We start from the raw sequence: 20,610 nt of genomic DNA, 5'->3' as shown, positions 1-20,610 counted from the left end.
TAAAGTGCCTATAGAATGAAGATAACCCCAAAAATCCCCTCAATTGAGTAGTGTTTGAAGGAACCGGCCAATTCCTAATACATTCCACTTTCTTTGGATCCACACAAATGCCATCCTTGCTCACAATGTGACCCAAATATTCCACCTCATGTGCCATGAAGGTACATTTTGTCTCCTTAACATACAACTTGTTTTGCCTCAAGACCTCCAAAACCTCTTTCACGTGCTTCAAATGCACTTCCTCATCTTTGCTATAGATAAGTATGTCGTCGAAAAAGACCAATACAAACTTGTAGAGGAAAGGTTGAAGCACTTTGTTCATCAATGCTTGAAAAGTTGCCGGTGCATTGCATAATCCAAACGGCATAACCATGAATTGGTAAAGACCCCTTTCTGTACGAAATGCTGTTTTGAACTCATCACCACTTTTCATCCTTATTTGATGGTATCCGGAACGCAAATCAATTTTTGAAAAGCATGTGGCACCCTTCAACTCATCCAAAAGATCATCCACCCTTGGTATTGGAAATCGATTTTTGATGGTGATCTTATTCAAATCACGGTAATCAATGCACATGCGAAAAGTACCATCCTTTTTCTTCACAAGTAGCACCGGAGAAGCAAAAGGAGATTGACTTGGTTCAACCCATCCCATGTCAATGAGTTCTTTTACTTGCTTTGCCACCTCTTCCTTTTCAACCTTTGACAAACGATAGGGAGGCTTGTTGATTGGTTTGGCATTTGGTTCCAAATCAATAGCATGATCAACACTCCTCTTTGGCGGCATTGATTTTGGCATGGTAAACACATCTTCATAATCCTTGAGTAGCTTAACCATGTCCACATGTTCGATGCAATCCTTTTTGCTATTATCTTCCTCTTTGCAAAGCTGTAGTACATAAACATAGCCCTCTTTCTTGAACTCTTTCTTCATTTGAGTAGCATTGATCATGAAGAGCTTGGACCCTTGCATTCCATTCAATGTAATAACCCTTCCATGATGCACAAAACTCATGAAACTTTTCTGTAAGTTCATGGTAAAAGAGTTCAAAGTGGACATCCAATCACATCCAAGTACTATGTCAATTGGTCCCAACTCAATCACCAAAAGATCAACTTTGCAAGAGTAGTTCTTGGACAACTCCAATTCTGTACTTTGACACTTCATATTGCAACTCATTGAATCACCATTGGCCACTTGCACCATGTGCTTGTTTGGTAAAGAAGTTGGTTGCATTTTGAGAGTGTTCAAAGACCTTTTATTGACAAAACTATGCGTGCTTCCAGTATCAATGAGTGCATATGCTGTTCTCCCATTCACCTTGATCTTCAATCTCAATGTGTTGGCACCCTTACTTCCCGCATAAGCATCATGAGAGATTGTACACAAGGTAGTATGTGCACTATTGTCTTCGTCCCACACGCATAGAGGCATCCCATCATCCATTTTGTCATGAGCAAACTTTAGTTTCCCACCCGGATCAAAAGGAAACTCGGGATTTTCTTCATCAAAACCATCATCATGAGAACCTCCACCCTCATGAGGATCTCCCCATCCTAAGGCATCATTGCATTCAAGGAATTCCTCCTCCTCATGATTAGCATTGTCCTCAGTGATAATGTAGCTTATGGACATATCCTTGGATTTGCATACTTTGAAGTGATCCTTGTTCCATTTTTCTCCACATTTGAAACATAGACCTTTGAGCCTCATTTCATGCAAACGGTCCTCCTTGATAACCTTGCTTTTTGAACCCCCATTTGCTGGCTTGGACTCATTGTATGTAGCTTTGTTGGACATAAATGGTGGTTTAAATGGAAGTCTATTAGACCCTCTACCATACACGGTAGGAAACCTTGGAAGGTTAGGCCTTGCATTTGCATTTGCATTTGCATGAGAACTCAAATCCGTTCTTGTAACCACTTCTCCCTTGGTGTTGCCTTTGTTAGCCCACTTTGACATATATTTTTCCTCATGAATTTCTGCAAGCATCATTGCTTTCTTCAAAGTTGCGGGCTCTTGAGCTTTGACATCACCACCAATAGGAGTCTTCAAACCCCTTATATACTTGACGACTAGATAATGCTCATCAAAATCATCCAAGTATAATAGAAGTTTTAGAAACTTTTGAGAATAGGCCTTCACCGTTGTGACTTGTTCAATCTTGTCCCATTCTATAATGTGGTTATCCCTTTGCATTCGAGAAGTAAACTCCTCTGCCATGTCATTCTTGAATGCTTCCCAAGTAGAAATAACATAACCATGTGATTGCTTCCTTCTCCACCAAGTATGAGCAAAGCCTTCCAAATGCAATGAAGCAAAGTAAACCTTTGACATTTCACTTCTCGGGCTGATCTCGAAGTAGAGGTCCATTTTGTTTGCCCATTCTTCAAAGTCTTCGATAGAGTTTGACTCTCCCTTGAACTTTGTGAATGTGATTTTGTCCTTCACGGTCTTATCCATGTCATTCTGCATTCTTGGCCCTCTTTGCCGTGTTCTAGGATCATCAAATCCTCTTCCTTCACCCAAGTGTCTTTGCATTTGCTCATCTTCCCAATCCCAATCACATGCATCCTTTAGCCCTCTGTGCTCATAACTTCTTCTGGCATCCTGCATAAAGGACGTAGCTTTTGGAACATTGGCATTTGACTTCTCATGATAAGCATCACCCATAGGCCTTTTTCCTTTATCCACTTGAGACGAGTGTGACATCATCTGTCTCCCATGGTTTACCTCATGCATAGGCGGCAATCTTTCATGTCGGAACTCATGGTGTGCACTATCCATTACATTGTCATCCACTTCTTGATTAGACTTGGAAGAAGCCAACCCACTGATAGCATTACCCAAGTCTCTAAATCCCGTCTGCATCATATCACCAAGATAGTGTTGGCGCTTGTCAAAGCGTTCCATGAGTTGCTCACCAAACTGTTGTTGCCGACTAGCTAGGTTACCTTCAACCCGTTGGAACATACTCTCCATGGCTTTAAGCATCATGTCCATCGTGATCGGAGTAGTCCCCACCATGGGTTGAGAAGTCTCCAATGGCTGTGAATCACTAGTGGCATTTGAAGTCGAATCCTCCCCAACTCTTGTAGAAGATCCACTAGCCATTAATGGTTCGGGTTGCTTAGCATCTTGCTCACTCCGAACTCCTTTGTTTTGTCCCCCTCTAGTCATTTCCATGCATGAAATTTGGTCCCACTTGCAAACTAGCTCACTGTTTTGCTCCAAAATGTGACCAAATCACCAAATATGCCAAAACTCTTTGGAGACAAGTCCGATTTTGCTTCTCTTTAGCTCGATAGATCCGTAATGATAAGATCTTGGAGCTGAATGCCTGGGGCAAGAAAAATCTGGTGTGCAAGTACTCTCTGTTTTAGGGTTTGCGATAGAGGCCCAACTTTTAGTTCACTATCCAAACGATATCAGATTTTGATGATCTTTATATCGTTGGAAAGCTCTCGATGAGACTAATAAGGATCCCCAAAAACAGATTTGAAAAAGTCAACTGCCTTTGACCAGTCAACTGTCCCGACTGAAAGTCAAACTTTGACTTTGACCGCTCCAAACTTCTCCGATTTCAGAGATCTTCGGCTTGTTAGAAAGGTCTTGATGTGTAGATTAAGAATCATCAAGGACAGATTTGGAATAATCTTTGTAAACCCTAAAATTTAGGGTTCTGCCCTGACTGCAACTAGGCAAGTTTTTGCAAAAATTTTGCCATAACTTCCCCGCTTTTGCTTGCAAATCTCAATCTACCCATGCATTTGTATCATCATTAACCACTTGACCATTGCAAGGTATCAATCCACAAAGCATTTTGACCATTGCAAGGCATCAACCACAAAGCATTTTTGCATGCAAATCCATATGGCATCACCCCTTTGTCATGATGCAACTTGAGTCGATGTAGAGGTTTGTTGCTTTGCTTTGCTTTGCTTTGGCTCAAGTATGGCTTTGATGTCGATGAAGCGCGTTGATGCTTGCCGATCTCCCGGCCAAGCACTTCTCACCCCTTCACCAAGTTTTCCTCCAAGGTGAAGGTTGAGGCCATGTCTTCACCACCAATGTACCTAATCCTCCACCATACCGCTTTTCCAAGGCAATCACGGCATGGTAGATTCATGACATGCTCCCCTTGGCCTCTCCAACCCATGCCAAGGTACCCTCACACATTGCTAGATTCACTAGGAAATGAAAGTGAATGCAATGGTGAGTGTATGTGATTGGAATTCACAAATGGGATGAGGGTAAGATCACTTACATGTGTAAGCATGACTCATGCTTTTATCATTTTACAAATCATAATGGCATCATGACCATGCCCTTTCATAGCTCCATTACAATCCCATCATCAACAACATCCAACAACACATCCAACAACATCCAAGTGTCACAAAGCGGTGATCTCGGGTCGCGTTCTGGGCACGAGTTCCCGCTCGGGACTAGAAAATCCAGTACAAAAGTGAAAACAGAAAGCACTTGCTGAATGCTGCACCTCAAGACCTATAGCTCGTCTCGAAGAGGACGACGAGCCGGTCGTTTTGAGTACTAGAACTCTAAAAACGGAGTTCGTATGAGAGAGTTATGACCAAAAACGTGCAACCGGCAATGGAAAACGGTCACCAAAAAGCAGACTTCCAACCCAAAACATTTTATTCAATCCCCCAAATGTGCCCAAAGCTATGCTCACTTATGCCAATATGCAAGGCATAGCATTGAATGGCTATGTGTAGCATTCAAACATTCATAATGCATAAAGAGCAGCATGAATGGCCATGATTAAAGTCCAATTTCTGAAAATGGGGGTTTTATGTGTAATAAAACCCTAATTCACTCCATAGCTTGAAAGAATGCTTCAAAATTGTAAGGAAGTGATGGAGCAACTCACCAATGTCACCCGGGAAGCCTTAATGCTTGAATTTGTTGAAGGAGATGAAGATTAGGGTCACTTTGGTGAAAAACGTGGGCAGCTTTGGTAGTGATTTTCAGCCACATTGGGAGCCCCATTGCTCATGGAAAATAGGTGAAATACTTCATAAAACATTGCTAGATACATGAGAGACTCAATGCCCTTTGCTCATGTTGAGATTCCATGGCTAGGGTTTGCAAGAAAGCTCCCAAACAAAAAACGTTTTTGATTAACAACTGCTAATCAAGATTAGAAATTTTCCCCAATTTGGTCCACTCATTCTAAAAAAAATAGGTCCATGTGCTCAGATTTGAACCACAAACTCTACCTTAGCCATATCCCCTTCCCCCATGAATCAAATGAAGCAGAAATCTCACGAAATGAGAAGAAGAAAAGAAAATTAAAAATCATGGATCAAAAGCCATGCTCTGATACCAATGAAAGAAAGTAACTGGGGTGGGTTAGTCCCTCACCAAGGGAGTGGCTCATGAAGGAGTCACCACTTAGCATCTCACGGGAGAAGCTCACCATTGATTCTTGGAATAGATAACATTATCATGAATGAGCCATAATCCCATTTACATTGGTATTTATACTCCACCCAAGAGTTCACACCTACTTACTAGTTGTCCATGGCCTTGGGCCCATAATGCTTTCTTACAAGTATCCCAAAACTTCTTTATCAAATTTTTGAATTTCATAATAGAATTCCCCGAATTCTGTAACCTTGATCCACAGATCAGTTCGAAGGGTCTCAACTTAGTTTCAGATTTGGTGGGAGATTTGAGTGCATTTTCTTGAACTCGTCACATCTGCTTTCCTCGAAACTGACGAAAGAGTTTGGTCTTGGTCTCATAGTTTGATTCAGGGTTCGAGTCTGATAAGATTTTTCTTGAACTATCTTTCTCAAAAAGGGGGGTGATATTTCAGTTACTATTTTACTGAATTTCATTCATTGAATATTCAATTAACTTATTTCTAAATTAATCACGAATTTTGATGAGAAAAAAATTAATCATTTATCTAAATATTTTGACTTCGATAGATTTTTTGAATTTTCTCTTTACAATCCGAGTAAATATAAAACGATAGAAATTTCTCTCTCAGAGTATTTACTTATTCATTTATCAAATACTCATAGAAATTAAACATAGAATTAAAGAGAATTCTAATTTTGATATAAAAACTCTTTATGCATCTATTTATGCATAAAATCAACGTCAATGGGAATAACACTTTTATATAAAATAAAATCCTTTTATGCATCTATTTATGCATAAAATCAATTTTAATAGAAATAACACTTTTAAAATAAACAGAATTTCTTGATGCATCTATTTATGCATAAAAATCAATTTTTACAAGAATAACGCTTTTATAACAAAATTTCGTTTATGCATATTTCTATGCATAAAATTTAAATTAAATGAAAACAACACTTTTAATAAAATTTTCCATTATGCATCTTTCTATGCATAGAAATTAAATTCAATGATAACAACACTTTTATAATTTAAAAAAATTCCATTATGTATCTTTCTATGCATAGAAATTAACTTCAATGAAAACAACACTTCTATAATAAAAAAATTTCCATTATGTATCTTTCTATGCATAGAAATTAAATTCAATGAAAACAACACTTCTATAATAATAAAATTTCCATTATGCATCTTTATATGCATAGAAATTAAATTCAATGAAAATAACACTTTTATAATTTAAAAAATTTCCATTATGCATCTTTCTATGCATAGAAATTAAATTCAATGAAAACAACACTTTTATAATTAAAACAATTTCCATTATGCATCTTTCTATGCATAGAAATTAAATTTAATGAAAAAAACTTTTATAATAAAAAAATTTCCATTATGCATCTTTCTATGCATAGAAATTAAATTCAATGAAAACAACACTTTTAATTTAAAAAAAGTCCATTGTGCATCTTTCTATGCATAGAAATTAAATTTAATAAAAACAACACGCATAGAAATTAAATTTAATAAAAACAACACTTTTATAATAAAAAAATTTCCATTATGCATCTTTCTATGCATAGAAATTAAGTTCAATGAAAACAACACTTTTATAATAACAAAAATTTCCATTATGCATCTTTCTATGCACAAAAATTAAATTTAATGAAAATAACACTTTTATAATAAAAAAATTCCATTATGCATCTTTTTATGCATAGAAATTAATTTTAATAATTAATATCAGTGATATCCATTCATATTCATAGGTGAATATGTACATGGAGTAGTTAAGAATATTTCTTTTAGAATGCATAAACAGTGGGAATTACTCTTTTAGAATAACATAAAAAAAACTTTCTTTTTCACAAAATTCAAAAAAAGTTTGCCAACCATAACCTCCTTTGTATGGCTGACCATTTCTCAATTTTTAACATTCTATTTTCTTTTTAAATTAACCCCAATAAGATATAAAGGACTCTAATCTATTTTCTTTTTAAATTAACCCCAATAAGATATAAAGGACTCTAATCTACATAATTTTCAATTTCAAGAGACTAAACAATAAGAAAAGATTATTCAATTTATTTGTTAATCATTCTAGGATAAAGAAAGGCTGAATTGTAAAGAAGAGAAGGGGGTAGCCTTTTCCTCAAGGCATAGCATCAGAATTCACTTTAATCAACTATAAAAAAACAAAGAAATCAGAAAACCATAGGATTGAAATTAAAAGTAGAAATTTTAGCTTACATGGAGTTTGTAAGCTTTCTGTTGGCTTGAGGGATTGAGGGTTCTACTCTTGTTTGGATCAAGAGTGGCCACCAATTTCTTTGGAGAGGATTAAGTCAAAAATAATTGAATTATCAAGAAAATTCAATGTAATTGGCTCTAGGTAGGAGTAGAGTAACAATGCATAAACACTATTAAGCTTTGGAGAGAATTAAGTCAAAAACAATTGAATTATCAAGAAAATTCAATGTAATTGGCTTTAGGTAGGAGTAGAGTAACAATGCATAAATACTATTAAGCTTTTAAAAATAGGGAGGCTTCTATTTATAGGAAAAAGTCAGCCCCAAACCAAGCAAGCTGATTCTAGAATTTTCCAGATCAGTTTGGTCAATTTTTGACCATTTTTGGGTCAGTTCAGCTTACTTTTTGGAACTAGACTTGAAATTATAGGAGAGAGGAGAGATGAAATATCTCATTTTATTGATTTAAAATGGGGAGTAATGATGAGAAAAAGGAATCTCCTTCATGAGGGAAAATCCCCACTTTGAGGTGTCAAAAATTCATTTTTTTAATGTTTCCTTTGGTCTTTAGTCCACTCTTCATCTTATGTGAGCATTTATTCATTTTTAGGGGGTTTTTCTTTATTTCTTCAATTTGTCTCCTCCCTACATTTGGATTAATCTTATTGGTCCCTCAAAACCTTAATCCAAAATTTTCAAAAAATCTGGACCCGTCTTTTGAGTAGATTATAATTTATTTCTAATGCACCTTAGGAAATTCTTTTTAAACTTCTGTTTCGAGGGAATCTATTTTAATAAGAAAGGATATTTTTCCATCCAAAGATATCTAAAAACTAAATTACCTCTCTCTAAAATATTTTCTCTCTCTAGGCCAAAACAGGTAGAAACAAGATCTTTTATTATTCTGAAAAGGGGATTGATTACAGGGGAAGAAACTGGACATCTTGAGGGGCTAGGGAGGAATCTTACATCCTCTTCCACTTGAAAAATGCGAGATGTCCTCATCTCACAAACTGGGGCTAATCCCGCATTAGTTCGAATTCTTTCTCCCAGATGGCGTCTTCAAAAGGATAGAACTTCCATTTGACTAATAATTCTTTTAGAATTTTGTTCCTGAGAACCTTCTCTCGAACATCAAGGATTTCTTCAGATTAGAGTTCCATCAACCCTTAGGTTGAAGAAGTTAAGAGTTCATCATTAAGCACATGATTGGGGCTTGCTACATACTTCTTAAGTAGGCTGACATGAAATACATTATGTACTTTGAGATGAGGAGGCAGAAGAAGTTCATAGGCTAAGTCACCTACGTTCTTTGTAATCAGATATGGCCCATAGTATCTGGGGGGATAACTTCTTGTACTTCCCAAGAGATAGAGAACTTCTTTTGGGCCGTACTCGAATGAAGACCATATCTGCTTCTATGAATTTTTGTTTGACCTCTTCTTATCTGCATACTACTTCTATGAATTTTTTGTATGACCTCTTCTTATCTGCATACTGCTTCTATGAATTTTTTGTATGACCTCTTCTTATCTACATACTGCATTTGTCTATCCTTGGCAGCTTTTATATCTTTACGGATTGACTACATATGCTGCTCCATCTCGTCAAGCATCTTTCTGGACATCTTGACCCTAATTAATGGGTCAGACCAAGTTAATGGTGTTAGGCAGTCTTGTCCATACAGAGCTTTGAAAGGGCTCATCCCGATACTTTGGTGATACGAAGCATTATAAGTGAACTCGACTAGGTGCAGATAGCTTAGCCACTTCTTGGGTTCCCTGCCACCATAGCATGACCAAAGTATATCTTCGATTACTTGGTTCACCCTTTCTGGATTGATTGATGATTGGTCTCACGGTGGTAAGCTGTGCTGAGATCCAAGAAAGTTCCTACTGCTTCAAAAGATGGAGTCCAGAATCTTGACGTGAACTTGGGATCTCGATCACTTACTATTCTCCTGGGTAGGCCATGCAATCTGAAGATTTCCTTGAGGAACACTCTGGCCACATCCATTGCAGTGTAGGTTTCTTTTACTGGAATCAGACGGGGAACTTTGGTTAATCTATCAACTACCACGAAGATGGAGTTGTAACCAGATTGTACTGAAGGTAGTCCAATAATAAAATCCATACTGATACATTTCCACTTCATCTGGGGGATGTCTAATGGTGTAAGATTCCTCCCCAACCTCTCAAGAAGTCTTTCCCCTGAAATCAAATCCCTCTTCAGAAATATAAAAGATCTTGTTAAAATCTTCTAGAGAGAGGTGATTCAATTTTTAAATATTTTTGGATGGAAAAATATCTCATCTTATTAGAATAAATTCCCCCAAAATAGAAGTTCAAAAAGAATTTCAGAAGGTGCATTAGAAATAAATTATAATATGTTCAAAAGGCCTTATCCCCTAAGGGTCCAGATTTTTTAAAAATTTTAAATTAAGGTTCCTATGGACCAATAAGATTAATCCAAATGTAGGGAGGAGGAGGTAAATTGAAGAAATAAAGAAAATCCCTCCAAAAATGAGTAAATACTCACATAAGATGAAGAGTGGACTAAGGACCAAAGGAAATACTAAAAAAATAAATTTTTGACACCTCAGAGTGGGGATTCCCCCTCATGAAGTAGGCACCTTTTGATTTTCTATTCAAAAGTGTCATTCTCATTTAAAATGAATTTATGCATAGGAAGATGCATAAAAGATTGATTTTTATTTTGAAAGTGTTAGTCTCCTTAGATTGGAATTTATGCATAAATAAATGCGTAAAGAAATCTTATATCAAAAATAAGAATTCTCTTATATTCTATAAATAGATATGAGGATGTGAAACGAATCAATTAGATGAAAATGAACGAGGAATAGATGGAGATGTATGTATGTGAAAGAATAGATGTAGTTATATGTATGTGAAAGAATAGATGTAGTTATATGTATGTGAAAGAAATGATGTAGATGTGGAATGTGGATATGGATGTATGGATGTAAATGTGAATGTAAATGTGGATGTATGTGAATGTGAATGTGGATGTGTGAATGGGGATATGGATGTAGATATGGAATGTGAATGTGGATGCATGTGAATATGAATGTGGATGTGTGAATGGGGATATGGATGTAGATATGGAATGTGGATGTGGATGTATGTGAATGTGAATGAGGATGTGGAATGTGGATATGGATTTATGGATGTGAAAGTGAATGTGGATGTATGAATGTAGATGTGGATGTGGATGTATGAATGTGGATTTGGATGTGGATGTATGAATGTGGATGTGAAAATGGATGTATAAATGTAGATGTGAATGTGGATGTACAAATGTGGATGTGTGTGTGGATTAATGAATGCAAATATGAATGTGAATGGATATGAAGTCGATATGAGCGAATGGATGAGATGAGATGTCATGTGAATCAGAATGTGAATGAATAATACAAGATCTGAACGAATGAGATATAATGAGAAATGGATGTGAGGAGACGTAATGTAAATTAAGAAAGATAGGAATGGATGTTATGTGAAGTGAATGAATCCTATGTGATGGGATAGAAAATGATGTATCTAGTCAAGAATGGATACACATATGAATTGGAATTGGAATTAAATAATGTGGATTAATGTGGAATAATGTGGAAAGACGAGAGTTCAATATAAAAGAATGGATGTTATGTGAAGTGAATGAATCCTATGTGATGGGATAGAAAATGATGTATCTGGTCAAGAATGGATACACATATGAATTGGAATTGGATTAAATAATGTGGATTAATGTGGAATAATGTGGAAAGACGAGAGTTCAATATAAAAACTGTATTTGTGACCTGTTTGTAAATGACTGTTTTATGTCAAGAATGTTGGGGAAGCATTTTGACCATCTTGTGATTAAGGTCGTGGAGACCTAATTGATAAAGTTGCAACTGCTGATGTGACAGAGAGTCAATGGAGGACGTCTCGCGTAGCAAGGTCAGCCGAGGTCTTGACCAGCCTCGGTTCGATTTATATGGTGAGCTTCCGCGAGATACGGTGGATGAGGGACCAAGGAAGCGGCCTATGAGTGAAGCACTAGGTGACCTGCGAAAGATCCTAGAGGGTACTGACCATACGGTGCTCGGGCTCTGGGTCGTCGAAGATACCCACACGTGCATCGTGGAAGATATTGGAACAAGGAGTAAGAGTTGTTTTCTGAAACCGGGCATGGATCTGGTTGATTGACCTTGCTGGTCCTCAATGGATGAGTCCATGGCTCTCTTATATGGATCTGTTGATTGATCTTGCTGATCTTCAACGAGGATTCCATCTTGATTTTTATATGTGAAAATATTATCGGGTACTATGAGCTAGGAACTATTGAAAAGGCCCCTGAGTGAACAGGTGGTGAGCGTTCTGGTTGCCAATCATGCCATAAGTGCACCGATGAATGTATGATTGGAAATATGGATTCAACCAGAGATTTTGAGGATTGTCATCAGTGACATAATGGTTTCATTAAAGGATTGTTTTAAAGTTAGCTGATGCTGAGAAAAAGACAATTTCATATTGGGTGTGTAAGTGGTGTGACTAGTTTTATGTTTGCATGAACTTCCGAGTAGGGAGCCTGGGAACTCTTTTCCCTGGTACCCGGGACAAACCTAACCAAATTCTTAATTGGATCCCATCACTACAGTGATTGGGCGATTGGCTAACCCGTGGGACTGGATGGGGTTAGGCTGGACTGATGGATCCTTAAATCGAGAATCAATTTCTATTTAGTTCGATAGATGAAGTGAATCCCGGACAAAAATTGTTCTATGGAAAAAGGATCAACAGCTGTGCCTCTCGATGAGGAAAAAAACGTTGGTCTCTATGATGCAAGTGCAATCTGTCCCTTGCTCTAACTATGGAACTTATGAGTTCGGCCAGACTGGATGGGGTTAGGCTGGACTGATGGATCCTTAAATCGAGAATCAATTTCTGTTTAGTTCGATAGATGAAGTGAATCCCGGACAAAAATTGTTCTATGGAAAAAGGATCAACAGCTGTGCCTCTCGATGAGGAAAAAAACGTTGGTCTCTATGATGCAAGTGCAATCTGTCCCTTGCTCTAACTATGGAACTTATGAGTTCGGTCAGACCAGTTCAGTTAGTTAAGGCTTTTGACTACGTTAGGAAAAAGTTATCTTGGTGGAATCGCCTGTGCTTTTCGAGCAAAGGAAGTTTTCCGGGTTCGGTTTTGGAAAAACCGATGGATTAGTCTCTAGTCCGGATATCCGTGGGCGAGGCCCCGAGTGTGGGACCCTACCCCATGCAAGAAGTGCTACTTCCGCTGCTACTAGCACCCCCAAATCCGTTGCACGGTGGGGACAGGGATCTCACAGTTGGTATCAGAGCTATTTGGCTAATGAGGATCAACCGAGAAGCCAATTATGTCAAAAATTTATCAAGAGGCACTAAAAGGTTGTAATTGTGTGATAAAATTCATACAATTTGATATTCAAACTGAAATTCGTAAATTCGTAATTGGGTCTTCAGACGGAAGTACCGCAATTGTATGGAATCCTTGACTTGCTTGAGGCCTAGACATGATGGTATTTACCTTATAGTTCCAAGAACCATGACTACCCGTATATATACCGAGGGTATAACTGTAGCTCTTTACTGGCTATATATATATGAGTAAATCTTAGACTTGAAATTATAAGCAGTAATGCTATCCAGTTGATGAATTCGAATGTGGTTGATATGATTTTTAAATTCTGGTTGAGAACTGATGAGTTGATTTGGATTTTGTAAATAAGCTGAGCGAAACCGCAATGAGGATGAATGGGACTAGTCCCTGTGATAATATTCGTAGCTAGAATGACGTTAATGACTTCAACCAATCACTATGAGATTAGTGGATTGTGCTGGCAGATTGCTACTGTTAACTTTTGATCAGTGGATCAAGTTAAGGGATGATAAATTAAAAATCTGAAAATTGAAATCCCCATGGAGGACTGTTCAGACGGAAAAATTTAGTCTAATGGACCATTATTGTGATAAAGATATTAATGAGATATTCTGAATGATTTGTTATCTGATAATGCGTTCTATATGAGTATCTTTATCCCTTGATTCTGTGGGGAGCCGACCTATTTAGAGAAGCCCGGAATCAGTTGAATCAAAATTCGGATTGAATCATAAATAAAGAGTAGCCAACCACCCAACCACTGTAGTGATGGGATCCAATTAGGAATTTGGTTAGGTTTTGTCCCGGGTACCAAGGAAAAGAGTTCCGAGGCCCCCTAGCTGGAAGTTCATGCAAACATAAAACTAGTCACACCACTTACACACCCAGTATGAAATTGCCTTTTTCTTAGCATCAGCTAACTTTAAAACAATCCTTTAATGAAACCATTATGTCACTGATGACAATCCTCAAAATCTCTGGTTGAATCCATATTTCCAATCATACATTCATCGGTGCACTTACGGCATGATTGGCAACCAGAACGCTCACCACCTGTTCACTCAGGGGCCTTTTCAATAGTTCCTAGCTCATAGTACCCAACAATATTTTCACATATAAAAATCAAGATGGAATCCTCGTTGAAGATCAGCAAGATCAATCAACAGATCCATATAAGAGAGCCATTGACTCATCCATTGAGGACCAGCAAGGTCAATCAACCAAATCCATGCCCGGTTTCAGAAAACAACTCTTACTCCTTATTCCAATATCTTCCACGACGCACGTGTGGGTATCTTCAGTGACCCAGCAGAGCCCGAGCACCATATGGTCAGCACCCTCTAGGATCCTTCACAGGTCACCTAGCACTTCACTCATAGGCTGCTTCCTTGGTCCCTCATCCAGCGTACCGGAAGCTCACCATTTAAATCCATCTGAGGGTGGTCAAGACCTCGGCCGACCTTGCTACACGAGACGTCCTCCATTGACTCTCGGTCAGCAGTTGCAACTTTATCAGTTAGGTCTCGATGACCTTAATCACAAGATGGTCAAAATGCTTCCCCAGCATTCTTGACATAAAAGAGTCATTTACAAACACGTCACAAATACAATTTCTATATTGAACTCTCATCTTTCCACATTAATCCACATTAATTCATATTATTTAATCCAATTCCAATTCATATGTGTATCCATTCTTGACCAGATACATCATTCTTGACCAGATACATCATTTTCTATCCCATCACATAGGATTCATTCACTTCACATAACATCCATTCCTATCTTTCTTAATTTACATTATGTCTCCTCACATCCATTATGTGTATCATTCATTCACATTCTGATTCACATGACATCTCATCTCATCCATTCGCTCATATCGACTTCATATCCATTCACATTCATAATCCATTCACATTCATATCCATATCGACTTCATATCCATTCACATTCATATTTGCATTCATTAATCCACATTCATATTTGCATTTATTAATCCACACACACATCCACATTCGTACATCCACATTCACATCTACATTTATACATCCATTTATACATCCATTTTCACATCCACATTCATACATCCACATCCAAATCCACATTCATACATCCACATCCACATCTACATTCATACATCCACATTCACATTCACATCCATACATCTATATCCACATTCCACATCCTCATTCATATTCACATACATCCACATCCACATTCCATATCTACATCCATATCCCCATTCACACATCCACATTCATATTCACATGCATCCACATTCACATTCCATATCTACATCCATATCCCCATTCACACATCCACATTCACATTCACATACATCCACATTCACATTCACATTCACATCCATACATCCATATCCACATTCCACATCTACATCATTTCTTTCACATACATATAACTACATCTATTCTTTCACGTACATACATCTCCATCTATTCCTCGTTCATTTTCATCTAATTGATTCGTTTCACATCCTCATATCTATTTATAGAATACAAGAGAATTCTTATTTTTGATATAAGATTTCTTTATGCATTTATTTATGCATAAATTCCAATTTAAGGAGACTAACACTTTCGAAATAAAAATCAATCTTTTATGCATCTTCCTATGCATAAATTCATTTTAAATGAGAATGACACTTTTGAATAGCAAAATTAACGAAAATAACTCTTTTGAACTAAAAATAGATTTCTTTTTGCATCTTTCCATGTATAAATCCAATTTAGTAGGAATTACACTTTTAGAATAAAAGAATTTTTCTTATACATCCTATTTATGCATAAAATCAAATATGATAAAAGTAACACTTTTATAATAAAATAATAATCTTTTATGAATACCTCTATGCATGAAAATCAATTATGATAAAAGTAACACTTTTACAATAAAATAATAATCTTTTATGCATAAATGCATAAAAATCAATTATGATAAAAGTAACACTTTTACAATAAAATAATAATCTTTTATGCATACCTCTATGCATGAAAATCAAATATGATAAAAGTAACACTTTTACAATAAAATAATAATCTTTTATGCATACCTCTATGCATGAAAATCAAATATGATAAAAGTAACACTTTTACAATAAAATAATAATCTTTTATGCATACCTCTATGCATGAAAATCAAATATGATAAAAGTAACACTTTTACAATAAAATAATAATCTTTTATGCATACCTCTATGCATGAAAATCAATCATGATAAAAGTAACACTTTTACAAATAAAATAATAATCTTTTATGCATACCTCTATGCATGAAAATCAAATATGATAAAAGTAACACTTTTACAATAAAATAATAATCTTTTATGCCTAAAAATCCATTTTGATGAAAGTAACACTTTCATAATAAAAGAAATTTATTTCTTTATGCATAAAAATCTATTTTGATAAAAGTAACACTTTCATAATAAAAGAAAATTATTCCTTTATGCATAAGAATAATAATAATCAATATGCATCTTCTATGCATGAAAATGACACTTTTAGAGTATAGAATTGATAGGAATTACTCTTTTAGCATAATAAAAGTAATTTTCTTATTTCCAAAAAGTTTGCCATAACCTCCTTTGTATGGCTGACCATTTTTAAATTTTTTTACTTAATTTTGTCTTAAAAAGTAACTCTAATTGATTTAAAGTAATCTATAAAAAGTTTAATTCCAATAATTTTCACTTAACTAGGATAAAGAAGGGTTGATTCTAAGAAGAGAGAGGGGAAAAGCCTTTCGATCAAGGCATAACATCCATTTATCACTTCAAACAATCATAAACATTAGAAAAACATAAAATCAATAAAGAAAAATACAAGAATCTCTACTTACATAATTTCTTGGAGCTTTCCTTTGGCTTGATGGTTTGAGGGTTCAACTCTTGTTTGTAACAAGAGTGGCCACCAATCTTTGGAAGAGGGAAATGTCAAAAACTAGTGAATTATTAATAAATTCACAGTTCTTGGCTTGGGAGGAGCAGAGTAACAGTGCATAAAACACTATTAAGTTTCAACAAAGGGGAGGGCTTCTATTTATAGGAAAAAGTGAGCCTCTAACCAAGCCAACTGATTCTAGAATTTTCCAGATCAGTTTGGTCAATTTTTGACCGTTTTTGGGTCAGTTTTGGTCACTTTTTGGATCTAGTTGAAACAGGAGAGAGGAGAGACGAAAATATCTCATTATTTGGGAGTTTAAAACTCATTCAAGCATGTGAAATAGGCGCCCTCTTCATGAGGGGAATTCCCCCATGCAGAGGTGTCAAAAATGCATCATTTCACCTAAATATCTCTCTATTTTAACTATTAATCTTGTCCTTAGTCAACTCTTCATCTTATGTGAGTATTTACTCATTTTTAGGGGATTTTCCTTTTATTCTTATATTTATCTCCTCCCTACATTTGGATGAATCTTATTGGTCCATAGGAACCTTAATTTAAAATTTCGAAAAAATCTTCACCCCCAGGATAATGCCTCTTGAACAGATTATACTTAATTTCTAATGCACCTTCTGAAAATCTTTTTGAACTTTTGTTTCAGGGGAACTTATTTTAATAAGATGAGGTATTTTTCTATCCAAAAATATTTAGAATCTGAATATTATCTCTCTAGAATTATTTTCTCTCTCTAGGCCAGGTAGAAACAAGATCTTTTATATTTCTGAAGAGGGGAATGAATTACAAGGGAAGATACTGGACATCATGAGGGCTGGGGGGAGGAATCTTACATTCTACCCCACTTAAAAAACGCGAGATGTCCTCATCTCGCAGGTGGAGTATGATCTTTTTCATCTTCTTCTTCTTATCACTTCCAGCGTTACTGCTTTGGAAGTGGACGGCCGATTTGGGAATAACTCTCTTTGACTTCCCCTATTCTGAGGTGGAGGTCTTGCATTAATTTGGGTTGAAATTGCAGGTTGGATAGAGGGTCTACCTCTAGGACTTCCCTGATTTTGGCGGATAGAACCGTGATTACTCTGGACAGAAGGGGCTGGAGTCTGGAATCTTGATCCTTGATATTCTTGCCCTGAAAACCTTGATCCAAAAGGAGTTGGGCAATCCATGCTGCGATGTCAAAATCCTTGACAGTTATAGCATTTCACTCTCTAAGGGTGGAGCTTCTGAAGTTGAATTCCAGAGGATTGAGTTTCGGGAAAAGGACATTTCTTCTATTTTTGAACTTTCCATATCCTGGGTTTGACCCTGATATCTCTTAGGTGGAGGAAGGCTGGAATCACCTTCTGGAAATAAAAATCTTTTGAAAGGCGATGGTGCTGGCTTTGGCGAGACTTTGACATCAAAGGCTTTGGCGAAATCCTTCGCCATCCGAACTGCTTCGGCCATGGAAATAGGTTTGCATTCTTGACTAAAGTATCTAATGGCTTGTTCATTCCCCGAATGAACCTGGCCATCAGCTGCTCTTCATCCAATTGAGGGGAATATTTAAGGAGAAGGGCAAAAGCCTGATGGTACTCTTCAATTTTTTGGGTTTCTTGTTTTAGTTCCAAGAACTCATTCATCTTAATTTCAATAAAGCCTGGGGGACAAAACCTCTTTCTGAGGTAAGCCTTGAGATCGGTCCAAGTTTGGGTATTTCGGTCGAGACGGTTTGTCTCGCAATGGTTTCTCCATGCCACTCTAGCTGTCTCCACTATCTTTAGCCTTGCAAGAGCCATTTTGCTCTTCTCATTGTACCCAGTGACATCGAAGTATTCTTCCATTGATTCGATCCACTTCTCCACAGTCTCGCCCAAGTTTTCCCCTTCACCCTTGAAAGGTCCAGGCTGCGAACTATGAAGAGTTTTACAAACATCCAAGTCGAGCTCTTAGGACTAGATGGGGTTAGGCTGGACTGATGGATCCTTAAATCGAGACTCAATTTCTGTTTAGTTCGATAGATGAAGTAAATCCCGGACAAAAATTGTTCTATGGAAAAAGGATCAACGGCTGTGCCTCTCGAGATGAGGAAAAAAGCATTGGTCTCTATGATCCAAGTGCAATATATCCCTTGATTTGACTATGGAACTTACGAGTTCGGTCAGATCAGTTCAGTTAGTTAAGGCTTTTGACTACGTTAGGAAAAAGTTATCCTAGTGGAATCGCCTGTGCTTTTCGGGCACAAGAAGTTTTTCGGGTTCGATTTTGGAAAAACCGATGGATTAGTCTCTAGTCCGGATATATGTGGGGGCGAGGCCCCGAGTGTGGGACCCTACCCCGCACAAGAAGTGCTACTTCCGCTGCTAGCACCCCCGAATCCGTTGCACGATGGGGACAGGGGCTCATACTAGGCAGCCAGATCCCAATGATGAAGAGTTAGATCCGGACGTTCATAAAGCCCTGCACCGATCCCAACTTGGTCCATTCAAGGGTGAAGGGGAACAGTTAGGAGAAACATTGGAAAAATGGATCAAGGTATTGGAAGAGAACTTTGATGTAACCGGTTATAATGAGAGGAGCAAGATGGCTATTGCTAGATTGAAAATAGTGGAACGGTCAGGGTCGCATGGAGGAAGGTTAGATCTTAAAGCTTGCCTCAGAAAGAGGTTCTGTCTGAATGAGTTCTTGGAATTGAAGCAAGATAGCCAGACAATTGAAGAATACCACCATCAGGCATTTGCCCTTCTCCTCAAATATTCTCCACTTTTGGATGAAGAGCAGCTGATGGCCAGATTCATTCGAGGGATGAACGAGCCATTGGAAACTTTAGTGAAAAATGCCAAACCAGTCTCAATGGCAAAAGCTGTCAGAATCGCAAAGGACTTTGCCAAGGCATTTGTTGTTAAGGTCCCGCCAAAGCCTGCACACTTTAAAAGGTTCCAAACCCCGGGAAGTGCTTCAAACTTTCCTCCCCCAAAGAGGCAGCAAGGCCCCATTGAGAATCAAGATGCTGGGAGATTCAGAAGTGAAGGAAGACCCTTCCCTCAGAACACTTTCTTAGGAGCCCCACCTTTCTCAAGGATTTAGAGGGATGAGCTTAGAAGTGAGAACAGGTGTTTTGGGTGTCAAGTTTTTGGTCACCAGCTTAAAGACTACCCGACTCTTGCCATGTCAAGAGGAGAGGGAAGTCAAGGACCCAGAGTGCAGAGACCAGCCCCTTCTTGTATCAGTCAAATATTTATGCTGCAATTGAGAACCAAGGGCCAAATCGTCAATTCTCTATCATCCATACTCCAGCTGAGTATAAGGGTAAGCCAGTTAAGCTTTTGATTGATTCAGGCAGTACTCATTCAGTTATTTCCCCTGGATGCTTGCGTAAGCTAGTCTTAGAATAGAAATCAGGGAAATCTATGCAAGTTAAATTGGCCAGTGGGAATATTCTTTTCACTCACCATGAAACATATCATATTCAGTTTAATCTAGATGGGAATGTAACTAACTGCCAGTTGAGAGTCTTACCTTTGGGAGTTTTTGACGGAATCCTTGGAATGGATTGGCTCCACAAAAATCAAGCTGACAGTCACTGTCACAATGGAACCATTTCCTTCCGTGACCTTCACGGGATCAAAGTTCAAGGAACT

The sequence above is a fragment of the Cibotium barometz genome, chromosome 13 (genome assembly GCF_041138505.1).
Source record: "Cibotium barometz isolate CiBa-2024 chromosome 13, ASM4113850v1, whole genome shotgun sequence".
Lineage (NCBI taxonomy): Eukaryota > Viridiplantae > Streptophyta > Polypodiopsida > Cyatheales > Cibotiaceae > Cibotium > Cibotium barometz.
This window is presented reverse-complemented; position numbering follows the sequence as displayed.